The sequence below is a fragment of the Photinus pyralis genome, unplaced genomic scaffold, assembly GCF_008802855.1.
Source record: "Photinus pyralis isolate 1611_PpyrPB1 unplaced genomic scaffold, Ppyr1.3 Ppyr1.4_LG6, whole genome shotgun sequence".
Lineage (NCBI taxonomy): Eukaryota > Metazoa > Arthropoda > Insecta > Coleoptera > Lampyridae > Photinus > Photinus pyralis.
In genome coordinates, this window is record NW_022170663.1 from 18,818,766 (window position 1) to 18,831,566 (window position 12,801).

General features: G+C 35.5%; 1 long non-coding RNA gene across 1 annotated transcript; it reads left to right on the forward strand.

The window, feature by feature from the left end:
- Positions 1-6,062: 6,062 nt before the first annotated feature.
- On the forward strand, positions 6,063-6,570 carry LOC116174351. Its single transcript, XR_004146091.1, has 2 exons — positions 6,063-6,118; positions 6,163-6,570. It is a non-coding gene; the product is annotated as an uncharacterized LOC116174351 (long non-coding RNA).
- The last annotated feature ends 6,231 nt before the right edge of the window (positions 6,571-12,801 follow it).

The window sequence follows — 12,801 nt, forward strand, 5'->3', positions numbered from 1 at the left end:
TAATATAATGACCTTTTATTGCTGCTATATCCAAAAAGGATTTAATAATATGTAATGTAAACTAGTAGTGGACATTAAGAAAATGTGCCCCCCTTGACCATGCAAAAGTACGCCACTGAGCACATGCGTAATACGTAGAATTGGTAGCAAACTTTATTTTGGATACCATAAAAAGCTTCTTTTAAAAAATGTTGTTTTGAAGATATGTTCAATGTGACAGACAAAATTTTCTTCAAGGATTTGTATATTTTAAATCACGAAGGAGGTATTACCTTTATGTGCACTTGCAGAATGGATTGTGATCCTTGTAAACGAAATCTGTAGACTGTAGAAATTCTAAGAAAATCCTAAAAATATTCTAAGGCATTTTAATGGTTCTAATGTTTCTAAAGGGATTTTAAAAATATTTTAAAAACACTTTTTCAGAAGATTCTAAAAATATTCTAGGAAAATTTGGAGCACAGAAATTTTCTTTATTTTTCATTATTTTTTAGAAAAGTATTAATTCTCTTGACCCTTTTACATCATGTTTTAAGTTGATGATTGTATGATTTGTGGATTCTGTGGAAATAGACCCCATGCATACAGAAAGTTCCTCGGTTCTATAATCAATTTTTCTTTCTCATCTACTATTTGTTTAGTAGAAATAAGTGAAAACACTCGATTAGGTTTAGAATCACGTTTTATCTTTATACAACAACAATTTGTAAACCTTACCGCAAATAACGGAAAGTAAAACGTTTTTTGGCTAACCAAAACTGTCTCTAATTTAGCGGTAATTTTAGTTGCCTCGCTTGAGAATTACTGGCGCTGCCTTTAAAATCCGTTAATTCACACACAAAATTTACGTAAATTGGTCGAGTGACGATCTTGTTATTTAAGATCAATCAAAATGTTTGTTTATAGTTGTCTAAAAGACATTAACGGCGTGCAATATTTATGCCCTCATTTTCTCAAATTAAGTCGAAGTCAACAAATCGTGAATCACGATATAGTTATTTATCAGATACAGATCCGAAGGAGATTACTGTTAAAGATTCGTATTCATCAATCATCTTTCCTTTTGTACCCATTACTCGCGTTAAAAAAGAAAAGTTTCTTCAAAAAGTACTTGTTTTTAACCTTGAACTGATCGAGTTGACCGAATAAATTGCGATGCACTTCGGTCAATGGAACAGCGAAGTTGTTTGGCCCAGCAAGAGTATATACAAAAAAAAAGTTAGCTCGTGTTTTTCAACTTTCAAGACACAAACATTCAGTTTAATGAACCGTTCACTTACACACAGTTGTTTTGCATTGTAGGTTTATTAACATTCCCTGTTTTTCACAATCTTTGATTGTTTGTTATTTATAAACTGGGAACCTAAAAATATTCCCTCGAATTTTCTTAATGGAATACCATTACGCGACAATATAAAGCCTTTTTATGATTAGGTTATTTTTTGAAGGTGCAGTCGTTGATATTTTTTGTCCGAAGCACAGATGTTGAAACATTTAAAGTCATTGACCGAAGTTAATTTCCTACTTTTTATAGCCGTAAATGTCTTTTACGAAGATTTCTCTATTTTTGTACAATTTATTTCGTATACTCAGTATTTTGAAGTTCCGTTATTAATTGGATCAGTTTAAGTGTTCCAAAAATATTATTTCAAATCCTGAAAGACAAGGGTACCACCTACTTCCGGCGTAATGACCGGAAGTGGGTCAGTCAAATTTGCCTTGCTTTATTTGGACGTGCCTATAATGCGGTTTGAAATGCTAATTTGAATTTCAAGACCCTAATTTTATTGCTGGTGGGAGATAACTTTCTTACGCCCCTCTCAAATTGAAAAAAATCGCATGTCTTACTGTCGGAGAAGGTGTGAATTTGTTGTGACGGGACAATTTGACCACCCTTATAGCAATATGGTGCACCAAATATTCCGCTGTCCTCGTTTCAGTGCTAACTTTTCAGTACTCGACAAATCGCGGAATTATCGTACTTCTTTTTTTTCAATATAAGTTCTAAACCATGTCTTGTTAAAAAACGTGTTCGATGTGTTTTTAAAGTAGACTAAAATTGCTACAATTTCAGACCAGAACCCGTTCTGTAGGTAACTTACCGAAATACAGCCCTCCAAAAATTGAGACATTTTTCCAAAGAAGTGAATGTTGGAGGATTTGGTCAATTTTCGACCTCGATATCGAAGAAAATACTCATTTTGCGGGAAAATTTTGTAAAAAAACTGAATGCCCCACAAATTTGCTCTGCTTAGTTCTCCTAGGTCTCCTTAGGTCTCCAATTTAAGGGTAGTTTGAAACGAAAAACCATGTACATCCACGAGAAATTTATCTTTAAACTATTAATATTGAATTTGTACTGTTATTTATTACTTAAACAAATTATCTAAGTATATTATTATTGAAATTTTTAAGCCTAAGTTAGAATTGTTCATTTTTTGTTCGTGGGTGGTTCAAAATTGTCTGATTCAGGCTGATCCTTTTTCAATTGGGGGTGAGTGGATTCTCCTCGTACAATGATAGAGCTTTTGATACGTACTGCCTCTCTGTAAGCGTGTAAAAAGCCCTTTTCAGAGCAGACGTTTACGATGTTGTGAATCAAAGGTACTATGTAATATCAACACCGGCATTACCTCCCACTACTGATATCCCATGGACCACAGTTTCCAGAAATAAACTTAGAAGAAAACCTTTGGTTGTTAGTTCCAACAACGATCTTGATTGTGCCCTTAAGGCCGTAAGCAGACGTGCTTATGTACATCTCTATAAACTTGCTCCGGAAACAACTACGGACATGATACAGCAACACCTAAAGGGGAAGTTTCCCTTCTTAATATGTGAAAAATTAGATTCTAAGTATCCGGAATATTATTCCTCATTCAAACTTACTGTCAATTTCGAAAATTTGGATGAAATTATGGATCCATCAATTTGGCCCAATGGAACGTGTATCAACCGTTTTTTTCTGCGGAGATCATCAAGCCCCATAAAGAAATAGGTGCGCAGCCGAACAGCAAGCCTCCTACCCTCAGAATCCTACATTTAAACGTTCAGAGTTTACCGAATAAACTAAATGTGATGGAATCATTTGTTATCGATAAACACCTGGATGTAATCTGCATCAGTGAACATTGGATTATTGACCGCGATTTGCTTCGTTATATAAACATTGGCCCCTGGAGAATAATATCATCATTTTTAAGAACTACCGTAAAACATGGTGGTGTAGCAATTCTATGTAAGCGTACTTGTATCGTAAAACCCCTAGTGTTCATAAATGACTTATCTTTGGAAATGCATTGCGAGATCTGTTCTATACAATTAGAGAACAATATCATTGTAATAACCATATACCGATCTCCTTCTGGAGATGTACAAAAATTTTTTGACAACTTAGAACTGGCTTTAAGTAAATTACCTGCGTGCAAAATTATTTTAGCTGGTGACTTTAACGTGCACTTTAATAGTGATAGGAATGCAGATGCTCTTTGCAATCTCTTGCTATCATATGGTTTTATTAGAACGATTTATACACCTACACGTGGAACCGCCTGTTTGGACAATTTATTTATAAATTTTTCAACACACGAGTATAATGCAAATACTGTTGCTACTGGTTTCTCTGATCATTTAGGACAGGTTTTGGAACTACCTAACGTAAATCGTAACCGCAAGTCGTGCGAGTACAGTATCAACTCATTCCGTCCGTTAACACTGAACGGCCGGAATTCTTTTTTTCGTATTTTTTGTGACTATGACTGGACTAACACCTTCGGTGGTGAAAATACCAATCCGAACCGAATGTTCTCCAATTTTTTATTGACCATTAGGGCAGCGTTTGAAAAATGTTTTCCTCTAAAGAAAATCAAAACCAAGGATCGTGACATGCAATGGTTTAATTTCCATCTTAAAAAACTTAGAGCTCACCTGCAATTAGTTGGTGAGCTGCATGACAAATATGGATTTCCTGAACTGTTGGAAACAAAAAAATCTATTTACAATAAGTATCAAATAGAAATTAAACGAGCTAAAATTGAAGCTTGTGATCAGTACATTAGTAACTCATCAAATTGCATAAAAGCAATGTGGCGTGTTATAAACTTACAACGAAAATCTGAAGCGACGATAAATTGTCAAAATATATCCGCTGAAGATTTTAACACCTATTTTACCTCCTTCTCAAGTACCTTCTCGGACATCCATTGTCAACCTCAGGAGACTGTGGAACCTAACTTTATCCCCACATCGATTGAGGTGTTTAAATTTAGAATGGTTTCCCCCATTGTTGTTCGTGATACACTTTACAATTTAAAAACTAGTAACGCCAAGGACGTTCATGGATTAAATACTAAATTAATAAAAGGCAACATCAGTTTCTTAGTTAAACCTCTGACCACTATAATAAATAGTATTATCGAAACTGGAGTTTTTCCTAATGATATGAAAACGGCGTTGGTTATACCGCTTCATAAAAAAGGCGACATAGAAAACATAAGTAATTACAGGCCCATTTCAATTCTACCAGTTTTCTCAAAGGTCGTTGAAAAAATTTTGTATGGACAGATAATAACCTTCTTAGAAACAAACCTGTTATTGTACCCTAACCAATTTGGATTCCAGAAAGGTAAATCCACTTCCAACGCAATTATCAAATTTGTTAATGACACTCTAGAAAACTTTAAAATGGGTCTACACACGGTCTCTGCTTTCATTGATTTATCAAAAGTCTTTGACTGTATGTCACACGACATCTTGGTTAACAAACTAAAGCGTGTATATAATTTTAGCAACCTAAGTTGCGCATTAATCCAGTCATACTTAAAAGGCAGGAAGCAATGTGTGTTATACAACTCTAGAATTTCGGAAGCAATACCTGTTACACTTGGCGTACCCCAAGGGTCAACACTTGGTCCTTTATTATTTCTAATGTATATAAACGACATGTCATCTGTTTTATCACCATCTACTCGTTGTATATTGTACGCGGACGATGTTACGCTCACTTGCAGCAGTAAGGAGTCGAATATACCCTATGCTAATATCGAATTGGATATTAAAGCTCTCGAACGCTGGTGTGCAATTCATAACTTGGAAGTTGAATTCTGATAAAACGTCAATTAATTGATCAGCGTCTCAATTTTAATACGCATTGTGAAAATTTATGCAGACAAGTCCGCTGGTGTGCAATTCATAACTTGAAGTTGAATTCTGATAAAACGTCAATTATCTGTTACTCATTACGTAAGCAGAATGCAATCAACGTTTCCGATCGCACTAGTGGCTCTTTTCTGGGGTGTGTAATTGATCAGCGTCTCAATTTTAATACGCATTGTGAAAATTTATGCAGACAAGTCAGCAAATCATTATATTTATTAAGAAGATTAAAGGACATGTCATCTCTTGCAGTACGAAAAAATGCCTACTTTGCTTTGGTACACAGCAAACTCACTTACGCTATTTTAGCCTGGGGACATTGTGCGTCATGGAAATCGGTTTTCAGACTCCAACGTAAATGCATAAGAACCTTGGCTAGTTTAGGACATCGGGACGATTGCCGTAACAAATTTGTAGAACTGAATATTCTAACATTACCCTGTGTATATATTTTGGAATCGGTTCTTTATGCAAAGGCTAACATGTCAATGTACAATTTTCATTCCGAAGTACATTCCTATAATACTCGCCAGAAGGACAATATTAAAAAAAAACTACTGTCGCTTAACTACCTCACAAAATGGGGCAATTTATCAGGCCCAAACACTTTTCAACAGTATCCCGTTCTGTATTAGGCACTTAAGTCTAAAATGGTTTAAAAAGAAAGTTAAAACATTCTTATTGGCAAATGCCTTTTATAGTTACGAGGAATATTTGAGTGCAGTTGAGAATTGGAATTTGGAAGTTTAAGACGTGTTGCTTGTTTTATAACTATTATTGTGTTATGTTAGACTTTTTGTTATGCTTTATATATTTAGATAATTAATGACAACTGTAAATGCCTGTATATGCATACTACAGGAAACTATTAAACTATTAAACTAAGCTTAGCAAAATTCATTTGTACTAGGTTACTGTTATTATGAAGGCTGTCATAATAATCCTTGTTTGATGGAGATGGCAGGTAAACAGACTCAAAAAAGTTAGCAAAATTATTTGATATTTCAGAACCCGTTGACGCAACAACACCATTAAACTCAACTTCATACACCTGGGAAGTTTGCCTCCTGCAGTGCTTCACGTAGGACCAAAAGCGATTAGGGTCACGCCCAATTTCATTTTCAATGCCAATAAGATATTGCCTGTATGCTGAGGATATATCCTTTTTTACTGATGAACGTAAATTACAGAACTGCACATAACTATCCGATGCACATGGATCATTTAGTGAACGTAGTCTTTTGTATTTTTTATGCAGCTTATGTTTAAGCCTAATAGATGCCACTATATTTGTCGAAAACCAGACTGGATAGGATGAACCACTCCTAACTCTTTTCTTGGGGCAGAATTTGTCCAATATTTTGTACAGAAGGTCATAGAAAACATTAACCGAATCGTTGACATCAACAGCGACACTTAAATTAGACCAGTCAGTATATCTTAATGCATAATAAATGCTTAAGAAGTCTGCTTTGGCAAAATTGTACATACGGTCAGGCAACAGTTGTGTTCTGTTGAGTGGAATAATCAGATCACCATGCAACAAAAGAGCAGGATGGTAATGATCTAAACCTACTAATAAATCAGATGGATGAGCGCAGCTGACAGATAATTCAGCAATATTTGTAAGAACTAAGTCTAAGGTTTTACCATAGCTGTTTAGTATGTTATTTCTGCTTTGTAAATTATTTAAATTTATAAAATTGTGTAATTGTATGCATAAGTTATCCCCAGTTAATAACTTATATCCAGATCCACATATTTTAAGATTGAAATCTCCTATAACTAACAGGTTGTTTTTGATACAATCAGGCAAAGTATCAAAAAGGTTGTAGAAGTCGTTGTACGCATTAATTGTTGTGTTAGGCCGAAAGTAAACAACACAGATATGCATGCGATACTTTGGACTGCTCCCCACTTTGATTAACAATGCTTCCACAAATTCAAAATTAATTACTTCAGCGTGCCATCTTTTATCAATTGCTATTAGAACACCTCCGCCATCTTTAAGATGGGTAGTGACTTTATCACGATCTTTACGAAATACTAAGTACCTATCATCGAATAGTTCATTGGAGAGGATACTATTATTTAACCAAGTTTCTGTTAAGATTATTATGTCATAAGAATTTGACAGTACATTCATATAAATTTGAGTTAATTTCGATTTTAATCCCCTGACATTTTGGTAATAAATGTTTAAATGTTTTTTACCATTCATTTCAAACAAAAAAGAAAGATGATAAATAATCAATATTCTGCCAGGTCAAATACATGGCCTAAAGAAATACAAGCTATCCAAATGAAAATAAACATAAATAAGAATATAATTCTATACAACTCAAAAATTTTTGTGAGCACTAAATAGGAAACAGACATGGAAACGGTAGTGTCAATGGACATCTTGAAAGTCATTTGTAGATTTTATAATAAACACTTTGGAGTTATCTTGCTTGCGCATAGCTATTTGACCGTTTCGGGTCCATACGAATTTAATCTTGTGCTCTTTAGCGTGAGCTCTAGCTTGAGCAAATAAAATACGATTATATCGCGTTAGTGAGTCATTGATAAATATACTAGAGTCTGGATTTACATTAGGAAGTCTAGAATATAACTAATGTAATGCAGACTATGTGGATATTTTTAAATATTAATATACCTACACAAAGGATAATGGTTTTTTAATTACTAACAATTAATGAATATGTGTGGAAGTAATGATTCCTTTAGTTTTGCGCCAGTCATTAAAAAGTTTGTACGCCTTTTCGTACCTCTTTCTTGAATTTGTGAGAAGCGAATATTGCACTACGGCGGCCGCAGCTTTGGCTACATTATAACAACGTCTCGCGTAGGTACTCTTCTTCACTGATACCTGCTTTTGTACCTAGTTATAAAGGCTGTATAGTTGAAAAGTACAAAGCATAAACTGCATTAAAAATGACACTGAATGTTTTAATTGTTTTGAAATCTCTATGGAAACAATTAAATAAAGTGATTTTAGCATGCGTGATTAGGTATCAAAATTTCACAAATGAATAATTTAATTTGGAAAAGTTATCTACATGTTGCGGTTTCAGGTAAAATTGTATACATCTGTCATGAAAGTGAGTCCACCTGACTTGGAGACCTTAAAGAGATACTCTGACTTTTCAATAAGCCCCCGCGTCATGTAAACGACCACTTTCATGACTTATTATGTAAATAACTATTATTAGGTTTTTTTCTGTATTCACGAGGAGTTGATTACCAGTGTGATGTTGCTCTTATCGATTGAATAGTAACTATTCCGTGAGGGAAGTAGGCACCTAATACAGTTTGACTGTTCGTTGTCTCTGTTACTTTCATATTCGTGGCGCACTGCAGTTCTTGTGCGTTAGCTCTCTTATTTGATGTTTCGATGTTTGTGGGTGCGAGTGGTTCAACCTGTCTCCGTGGAGCAGGTACGTAATACAGTTCGACCGTTCGCTGTATCTGTTGGCTACTCATCTCGTGCTGATCGCAGTTCTTGGCTTAGCAATGCGAGATATTTAGGGGGTCCTCTCATTATCATTTCTTCTATTTAAAATATGTTTGCGTGAACGATGATCGACTTCTACATGAATACTTGCTAGTGGTGTTCTCACATGTACTTTTCGTGTTAAATAAAATTATGCTAATGAAGGCTGGAGTAGGGCCACATCATTTTAATGTTTCTTATGTGCATGCAATTTATTATTTTACGAGTCGTGTTATCTCAATTGATTGTACATGTATTTTGATGTTTTTGTACTACATTGATTTATCATGTTTTCCACTGCATTTATCACGTCTCGTGTCTTTGTTTTTATGAAATTATTTAATTGCATTTGATTCGATTACCTGAGATTTATCATACAATTTCAGATGTTTTATTTACGTGCACTTTCTCTTGCATTTCGTTGCCGTAGGTGATTTATTTCATGTATTTGTGTGGCCTATGCCGGGGTTTTTGTCCCGTATGGTCTTGTTGTGTGCGTAATATACAATGTATTTGTTCTTGTCTTTTCTTACGCACAAAAGTTCTGTCTTTTATTTAATTTCCTTCCCGATTATGTCTCACGTCCCAACACATACAAGAACCGATTGCACAACGTAGGAGTTCTTTCGTGCCACCCATATCAAGCCGCCTGCCATCCAAATTCAAAAGTGCCGCGAAACGTCTATCGTTTCGATTTGAAAGGTACGTGGCTCTACTCGTAGTTTGCCAACTGTAAGTATAGGGTACGTTTTCAGTGTCGGCTTGATAGACCCCTAGGATCATTACACTACATTGCACAACTGAGCAAGATGGTCATTTTTCTTTTTTTATTTGCAAAAGTAGTCGCTGGTGACCGTTTAGTCCACTCATATTAGGGTATTACGGTTATCAAGAAAATCTTAAATTAATTAATGTAGCGTAAATTTAATTACGTGGTTCATTAATTAACAATGAATTTACAACAGTGTTGAAGTGAATTGATTTATAACTGTTAAGATATTCTTTATCACTCACGAATACACCATTTATAACAGCGCGAATTATTTCTTACTTCGGCGGTGAAATTGGATCTGGCTGAAATGCAATTCGATTTGCTTATATAACAAACGTAACGTATTTGTCAATTTTAATGTTCCCACTTTAACTAGACTGGGATATTAACCAAAGCCCCTCTGACAAGTCATATTCAGCATGGAGTTTCGCACCCGATCAGAGCAGAGATCAAGACCAATGTTGTATAGTACACTACACACTATTGCTCTCAAATAGTAGTCCGGTAACAAGGATCATAGTTTATGCTCTGTGATTGTGGGCCTGTGGCTTTTCGTGAATTCCATTTATTTTGTCCTTGCGTCAATGACGTATATAAAGAAAGGAAATGGAATTGAGGAAGTGTGGAAGGCAGTGTAAGTTAAAAACTCAGTTCTCGACATGATGCCAAGCCATTCCTTTTTACGTGCAATTCTGACAGCTGTTATTTTAATTCAACTTCTTGTTGACCCTGGTGCTACTGATGTGTGCTTTATGTTTATTAACTTTTATTAAAAAAATGGTTTCGTGTATCCAACGAATGGTACAATATGACCAAAAAAGTAAAAATCGACCGGAATTTGTCAAGTCGGCGGCCGTAGCACTGCATGCATGAATGTTGATTTTTGATATGTTATTACCAACGCTAACTCCTCCCATCCGATTTTGAGTAAATTTGAGATATGGTAAATTTGAAATGCATAATTTGTCACTTTTCCCTCGAATTATCTATTTATTGAACGCTTTGCGTTTATTCACTTATAATTGCACAAGAGGTTTGTATTTTACCGAGTAAATTTGGGTTGTTTAGGTAATGAAAATCTGTTGCCTAGCAATTAGACGAGAAAAACTGTCAACTAATAAAAATGCGACACCGCAGGTGGAGCATTTTTAGGTTGACAGTTTTTCGAGTCCAATTGCTAAAAGGAAACAGATTTGAATTGCCACAACCCAAATTTATTCGGTTTAAATACAAACCTCGAGTGTAATTCGGCAGGACAATTTAACGAACAAGAAATTCACCAAACTAATCAATTATTGACAGACGTCAAACTAGTCATATGGGTAAGGATAATGCGATTATTGGTTCGAAAATGAATAAGTGAAAAAACCACTAGTGCATTTGTCGCTGGAAAAGTTGCAGGTAACTTTTGCCGCTGTCAAAGTGACAATTACACTGCGGCTTATGTGATTTTTTATACATGAGTTGAATTGTCGATTGAAATAATAGTGCACCATAAAAACAAGTTCACACCTTAGATCTAGGCTGCGTTTATGCATCGCGCTCGAATCAAATCATTGTATCGACTATGCATATGTATAGAGCACATGCCCCAGGCATTGCACCGACCCAAACGAGTAAATGCAATATGTATCCCGGGCTTAAGTTACGACACCAAACCCAAGACCCTGGTCCATAAACAAGGACACTCTTTTGTAACGCAACCGGGAAATCCCCTTCAGGGGTAGGAGGTTTATATTTTTTCGTCGGACGTCGGGGAACACCCTAGGCCACGCCCTTGTGGCGTAACCTAGGAAATCCCCAGGCCCCCACCTTCTGACATCATAAAATATCGTAGGGGTAGTGTCTGATTTCTACTTATAACGCATAGCATTTATCATTTAATGAAATGGCGTGGGAGTTTTTAACTCAATCGCGTATTTATTCATTTGTGTCGGTTTGGTATACGAGTGTAATCAATGGTCTAGGTTTAATGGTTTTTACATTTAATTTGGAAAATATGACAGATGGGCAAGCTGCAATTCATGACGCGATTTTGAACAAGTCCCGTATAGTCCAGATGTGACCTAATACCATATTTACTGTAATTTTTAGCACATTTTTTAAGAATTAAAAAAAATGTGCTATTGTTTGCGTTTTGTCCGTCCGTCCGTCCGGACGGTTGAAAGGTCTCAATGAAAAGAACCGTTTTCTACCAACTACTGCCCTTCTTTGTGTCCTCTTATCAAAGTACGGGGTGGAGGAGAAGGGGAGGGGGGGAGGTACTAATGAAAGGTCTAAACGAAAGGAATTAATTTCTACCAACCATAATCGGCTTCTCGACCTCTTATCGTGATCACTGATCAGGTATATTCCCCTATACGTCAAGAACGGATTGTCGGAAGAGGGTACTCACAAAAGGCGATTAAGACGTCTGCAAGAAATATATCCATTGGTGATGTCAAAACAAAAGCTATTTCGGTTAAAAAAAATGCGCTTTATCTGCACATGAGTTGTGCACGATTTTTACTTGTTTTATTATACCGTGCTGTAATTGAAGCTGTAAATTGAATTAGCCAGCCGTTATCATTAGCACCTATAGGTACCCCACCGAGAATGCAATCGGAGTGCTCAATAAATTGTAATAAATCATAAATGTAGGTATAGGTAGTGCGGAATTAGACAAATGAAAGAAATCGAATACGCTACTTTCTATTCTACACAAACTCACACATACCAATCTAAATGCATTGTAGATTATCTGAAAGTGGATGGTGAAATGCTGCATCTAATTTAATTTCACAAATAATAACAAACTTCAAACACAAAATTATGATTGCCTCGGCGGACATAAAGAGAAAATTAAAGACGTTGGATACGTTCACAAAAGAGAAATGAAAACTAATTATACAATTATTGTAGCTGCGAATAATTAAACGTTTAATTGTTGTTAACATTTCGTTAATCTCCTGGTTCGTCATAATAAAAGTGCTGACTCGTGTAGTCATCCACAAATTGTGATTAGTCTTGTGTTACGTTTTAATGAGACGTTAATTAAAGACAAGTTTCCAGTATAAGAATTGATAACGAACCCCAAAGCTAACAGCGGAAAATACAAGTTAAGGACGAGGTGCATTAACGCGCAAATCGGAGTGTAAGGCCCTTTTAATCAGTAGGTAACTGCAGACAAAGACATGTGCAGAAGCACTTATTAACGAGATGAAGGGGAGAACTTCGCATTTGTCGGGGAAAAACCTCATTTTTGTACCTTTTTCTTTTTTCATCTTACTATCCATCCTGAACGTGTTTAAATTGTAATTTGTACTTTATAAAATCTCATTCCTTTCTGACACAATATACCAAAGTTGATTATAATTTATAATTTTATTACAGGAATCCA